We start from the raw sequence: 6,943 nt of genomic DNA, 5'->3' as shown, positions 1-6,943 counted from the left end.
TTACTGGCTGCATACAGGCAAATTCTAGGTGGTGGTTGTTGTTTTTAGCATTCTACAACATGTATTTAAAAAGCTAAATATTTTTGTTGAAGCAGCAAGTTATCTGGCATAACTTAACTTCTACAGGATTAGAGAATCTTGCTCATTCATGGCCATATCCACATGCCCATGGCCGCTCAGTAGATTGTTGAAAAAGCAAAGCCACACCATTCTCTTTGATGTATGTAGAGAGTTACGTAGCAGGGGATGTTCTCTGATTTATTCCACTGGCACCATTAGTGAATGTTTAGTTGTTTTCGTAAATGATGCCGTGATGAAGACTTATGTACATATTTAGCAAATGTTAAGTTTCTTACATGTGTCTGTCATGACTGTAATTCATTATGACTGCTCCAGGAAGAGCTAATGGGACCAATATATTATTGCCTGTCATGTGGCACATCCATGTTAAGGGGCTGAGCTTCCCTGGCACAGAATGCAGAGCCCTGAACTAGGGCATCAGCAGAAGCTGAGATAGAGATATTAGTCGTGGTTGACTGTGGAGCCAAAGAAAACCTGTTTATGCCTAGTGTTCCATTATTGGAACGCTAAGCATGTGGGAGTTATTTATATCCTACTGCTCAAGGTCATCGCCAAGGTCTGATTGGAAAAATTCAAAAAATTGCAACCTTAGGCATAAATGGGTTAAGGACATCCCAAGCCCACGTGGTATGTGCCTCACTCAGAACTGATGGGCTGAGTTCTATCTAGTATGTCTTCCAGAACCTGTTTATGGAACTAACTGGATAACTCAGACACTTGTCATTTCTAAAGACATTTAAGTTGTTCCAGGGATTTCTGAACAAAGACACAGCCTTCCTCCTAGAGCCAGCCCTATATAACATGCCCACAAGGGCAACATGCCTTTCATGTCCTGTCTCACTCACTCCTGACAGCCATCCTAGGAGATACATACTGTTTTCATCCTGCATTTACAGAAACAGAAATGAAAGCAGAGAGCTTATGTAATTTGCCACAGTGATGTCAAAACCAGGCCTTTGAACCAAGGCAGTCTAGGGTAAAATATAGTTTCAAAGTATGAATAAGAATAGGTATCTGTGTTATCTTTGAGTAAAAAACTGTCTGATATGAATCACAACATGGATGAATGTAGTATTTTCCTGAAGTGTGAAAGACTTAAAAGAAAAATCACATTGTAGGAATAGCTCCAGTCTCCAACTCCCAGCACGAGTGACACAGAAGACCGCTGATTTCTGCATTTTCAACTGAGGTACTGGGGTCATCTCACTAGGGAGTGCCGGACAATCGGTGCTGGTCAGCTGCTGCAGCCCGACCAGCAAGAGCTGAAGTAGGGCGAGGCATCGCCTCACCTGGGAAGCGCAAGGGGGAAGGGAATCCCTTTTCCTAGCCAGGGGAACTGAGACACACAACACCTGGAATATTTGGTAACTCCCACCCCAATACTGCGCTGTAAGCAAACGGGCACACCAGGAGATTATATCCCGCACCTGGCCGGGAGGGTCCCACGGCCACGGAGCCTCCCTCATTGCTAGCACAGCAGTCTGCGATCTAACCGCAAGGCAGCAGCGAGGCTGGGGGAGGGGCGCCCGCCATTGCTGAGGCTTAAGTAGGTAAACAAAGCTGCTGGGAAGCTCGAACTGGGTGGAGCTCATAGCAGCTCAAGGAAGCCTGCCTGTCTCTGTAGACTCCACCTCTGGGGACAGGGCACAGCTAAACAACAACAACAACAAAAAGCAGCAGAAACCTCTGCAGACGCAAACGACTCTGTCTCACAGCTTTGAAGAGAGCAGTGGATCTCCCCACACAGGGGTTGAGATCTGAGAAGGGACAGACTGTCTGCTCAAGTGGGTCCCTGACCCCTGCGTAGCCTAACTGGGAGACATCCCGACTAGGGGCAGTCTGACACCCCACACCTCACAGGGTGGAGTACACCCCTGAGAGGAAGCTTCCAAAGTAAGAATCAGACAGGTACACCCGCTGTTCTGCTGCTGATACCCAGGCAAACAGGGTCTGGAGTGGACCTCAAGCAATCTCCAACAGACCTGCAGCTGAGGGTCCTGACTGTTTGTTAGAAGGAAAACTATCGAACAGGAAGGACACCTATACCAAAACCCCATCAGTACGTCACCATCATCAAAGACCAGAGGCAGATAAAACCACAAAGATGGGGAAGAAGCAGGGCAGAAAAGCTGGAAATTCAAAAAATAAGAGTGCATCTCCCCCGGCAAAGGCGTGCAGCTCATTGCCAGCAACGAATCAAAGCTGGTCAGAGAATGACTTCGACAAGATGAGAGAAGAAGGCTTCAGTCCATCAAAATTCTCAGAGCTAAAGGAGGAATTATGTACCCAGCGCAAAGAAACTAAAAATCTTGAAAAAAGAGTGGAAGAATTGATAGCTAGAATAATTAATGCAAAGAAGGTCATAAACGAAATGACAGAGATGAAAACCATGACACGAGAAATACGTGACAAATGCACAAGCTTCAGTAACCGACTTGATCAACTGGAAGAAAGAGTATCAGCGATTGAGGATCAAATGAATGAAACGAAGCGAGAAGAGAAACCAAAAGAAAAAAGAAAAAGAAATGAACAAAGCCTGCAAGAAGTATGGGATTATGTAAAAAGACCAAATCTACATCTGATTGTGGTGCCTGAAAGTGAGGGGGAAAATGGAAACAAGTTCGAAAACACTCTTCAGGATATCATCCAGGAGAACTTCCCCAACCTAGTAGGGCAGGCCAACATTCAAATTCAGGAAATACAGAGAACACCACAAAGATACTCCTCAAGAAGAGCAACTCCAAGACACATAATTGCCAGATTCACCAAAGTTGAAATGCAGGAAAAAATCTTAAGGGCAGCCAGAGATAAAGGTCGGGTTACCCACAAAGGGAAGCCTATCAGACTGACAGCAGATCTCTCGGCAGAAACTCTACAAGCCAGAAGAGAGTGGGGGCCAATATTCAACATTCTTCAAGAAAAGAATTTTCAACCCAGAATTTCATATCCAGCCAAACTAAGTTTCATCAGTGAAGGAGAAATAAAATCCTTTACAGATAAGCAAATGCTTAGAGATTTTGTCATCACCAGGCCTGCCTTACAAGAGACCATGAAGGAAGCCCTAAACATGGAAAGGAACAAACAGTACCAGCCATTGCAAAACCATGCCAAAATGTAAAGACCATCGAGGCTAGGAAGAAACTGCATCAAATAACGAGCAAAATAACCAGTTAATATCATAATGGCAGGATCAAGTTCACACATAACAATATTAACCTTAAATGTAAATGGACTAAATGCTCCAATTAAAAGACACAGACTGGCAAACTGGATAAAGAGTCAAGACCCATCAGTCTGCTGTCTTCAGGAGACCCATCTCACATGCAGAGACATACATAGGCTCAAAATAAAGGGATGGAGGAAGAGCTACCAAGCAAATGGAGAACAAAAAAAAGCAGGGGTTGCAATACTAGTCTCTGATAAAACAGACTTTAAACCATCAAAGATCAAAAGAGACAAAGAAGGCCATTACATAATGGTAAAGGGATCAATTCAACAGGAAAAGCTAACTATCCTAAATATATATGCACCCAATACAGGAGCACCCAGATTCATAAAGCAAGTCCTTAGAGACTTACAAAGAGACTTAGACTCCCATACAATAACAATGGGAGACTTCAACACTCCACTGTCAACATTAGACAGATCAACGAGACAGAAAGTTAACAAGGATATCCAGGAATTGAACTCATCTCTGCACCAAGCGGACCTAATAGACATCTATAGAACTCTCCACCCCAAATCAACAGAATATACATTCTTCTCAGTACCACATCGCACTTATTCCAAAATTGACCACATAATGGGAAGTAAAGCACTCCTCAGCAAATGTAAAAGAACAGAAATTATAACAAACTCTCAGACCACAGTGCAATCAAACTAGAACTCAGGACTAAGAAACTCAATCAAAACCACTCAACTACATGGAAACTGAACAACCTGCTCCTGAATGACTACTGGGTACATAACAAAATGAAGGCAGAAACAAAGATGTTCTTTGAAACCAATGAGAACAAAGACACAACATACCAGAATCTCTGGGACACATTCAAAGCAGTGTGTAGAGGGAAATTTATAGCACTAAATGCCCACAAGAGAAAGCTGGAAAGATCTAAAATTGACACTCTAACATCACAATTAAAAGAACTAGAGAGGCAAGAGCAAACACATTCAAAAGCTAGCAGAAGGCAAGAAATAACTAAGATCAGAGCAGAACTGAAGGAGATAGAGACACAAAAAAACCCTCCAAAAAATCAATGAATCCAGGAGTTGGTTTTTTGAAAAGATCAACAAAATTGACAGACCGCTAGCAAGATTAATAAAGAAGAAAAGAGAGAGGAATCAAATAGACGCAATAAAAAATGATAAAGGGGATATCACCACCGACCCCACAGAAATACAAACTACCATCAGAGAATACTATAAACACCTCTACGCAAATAAACTAGAAAATCTAGAAGAAATAGATAATTTCCTGGACACTTACACTCTCCCAAGCCTAAACCAGGAAGAAGTTGAATCCCTGAATAGACCAATAGCAGGCGCCAAAATTGAGACAACAATTAATAGCCTACCCACCAAAAAAAGTCCAGGACCAGATGGATTCACAGCTGAATTCTACCAGAGGTACAAGGAGGAGCTGGTACCATTCCTTCTGAAACTATTCCAATCAATAGAAAAAGAGGGAATCCTCCCTAACTCATTTTATGAGGCCAACATCATCCTGATACCAAAGCCTGGCAGAGACACAACAAAAAAAGAGAATTTTAGACCAATATCCCTGATGAACATCGATGCAAAAATCCTCAATAAAATACTGGCAAACCGGATTCAGCAGCACATCAAAAAGCTTATCCACCAGGATCAAGTGGGCTTCATCCCTGGGATGCAAGGCTGGTTCAACATTCGCAAATCAATAAATGTAATCCAGCATATAAACAGAACCAAAGACAAGAACTACATGATTATCTCAATAGATGCAGAAAAGGCTTTTGACAAAATTTAACAGCCCTTCATGCTAAAAACGCTCAATAAATTCAGTATTGATGGAACGTACCTCAAAATAATAAGAGCTATTTATGACAGACCCACAGCTAATATCATACTGAATGGGCAAAAACTGGAAAAATTCCCTTTGAAAACTGGCACAAGACAGGGATGCCCTCTCTCACCACTCCTATTCAACATAGTGTTGGAAGTTCTGGCTAGGGCAATCAGGCAAGAGAAAGAAATAAAGGGTATTCAGTTAGGAAAAGAAGAAGTCAAATTGTCCCTGTTTGCAGATGACATGATTGTATATTTAGAAAACCCCATTGTCTCAGCCCAAAATCTCCTTAAGCTGATAAGCAACTTCAGCAAAGTCTCAGGATACAAAATTAATGTGCAAAAATCGCAAGCATTCTTATACACCAGTAACAGACAAACAGAGAGCCAAATCATGAATGAACTTCCATTCACAAATGCTTCAAAGAGAATAAAATACCTAGGAATCCAACTTACAAGGGATGTAAAGGACCTCTTCAAGGAGAACTACAAGCCACTGCTCAGTGAAATAAAAGAGGACACAAACAAATGGAAGAACATACCATGCTCATGGATAGGAAGAATCAATATCGTGAAAATGGCCATACTGCCTAAGGTTATTTATAGATTCAATGCCATCCCCGTCAAGCTACCAATGAGTTTCTTCACAGAATTGGAAAAAACTGCTTTAAAGTTCATATGGAACCAAAAAAGAGCCCGCATTGCCAAGACAATCCTAAGTCAAAAGGACAAAGCTGGAGGCGTCACGCTACCTGACTTCAAACTATACTACAAGGCTACAGTAACCAAAACAGCATGGTACTGGTACCAAAACAGAGATATAGACCAATGGAACAGAACAGAGTTCTCAGAAATAAAACCACACATCTACAGCCATCTAATCTTTGACAAACCTGAGAGAAACAAGAAATGGGGAAAGGATTCTCTATTTAATACATGGTGCTGGGAAAATTGGCTAGCCATAAGTAGAAAGCTGAAACTGGATCCTTTCCTTACTCCTTATATGAAGATTAATTCAAGATGGATTAGAGACTTAAATGTTAGACCTAATACCATAAAAACCCTAGAAGAAAACCTAGGTAATACCATTCAGGACATAGGCATGGGCAAGGACTTCATGTCAAAAACACCAAAAGCAACGGCAGCAAAAGCCAAAATCGACAAATGGGATCTAATTAAACTAAAGAGCTTCTGCACAGCAAAAGAAACTACCATCAGAGTGAAGAGGCAACCTACAGAATGGGAGAAAATGTTTGCAATTTACTCATCTGACAAAGGGCTGATATCCAGAACCTACAAAGAACTCAAACAAATTTACAAGAAAAAAACAACCCCATCAAAAAGTGGGCAAAGGATATGAACAGATATTTCTCAAAAGAAGACATTCATACAGCCAACAGACACATGAAAAAATGCTCATCATCACTGGCCATCAGAGAAATGCAAATCAAAACCACAATGAGATACCATCTCACACCAGTTAGAATGGCAATCATTAAAAAGTCAGGAAACAACAGGTGCTGGAGAGGATGTGGAGAAATAGGAACACTTTTACACTGTTGGTGGGATTGTAAACTAGTTCAACCATTATGGAAAACAGTATGGCGATTCCTCAAGGATCTAGAACTAGATGTACCATATGACCCAGCCATCCCACTACTGGGTATATACCCAAAGGATTATAAATTATGCTACTACAAAGACACATGCACACGTATGTTTATTGCGGCACTATTCACAATAGCAAAGACTTGGAATCAACCCAAATGTCCATCTGTGACAGACTGGATTAAGAAAATGTGGCACATATACACCATGG

This window comes from Piliocolobus tephrosceles, chromosome X (genome assembly GCF_002776525.5).
Source record: "Piliocolobus tephrosceles isolate RC106 chromosome X, ASM277652v3, whole genome shotgun sequence".
NCBI lineage: Eukaryota > Metazoa > Chordata > Mammalia > Primates > Cercopithecidae > Piliocolobus > Piliocolobus tephrosceles.
This window is presented reverse-complemented; position numbering follows the sequence as displayed.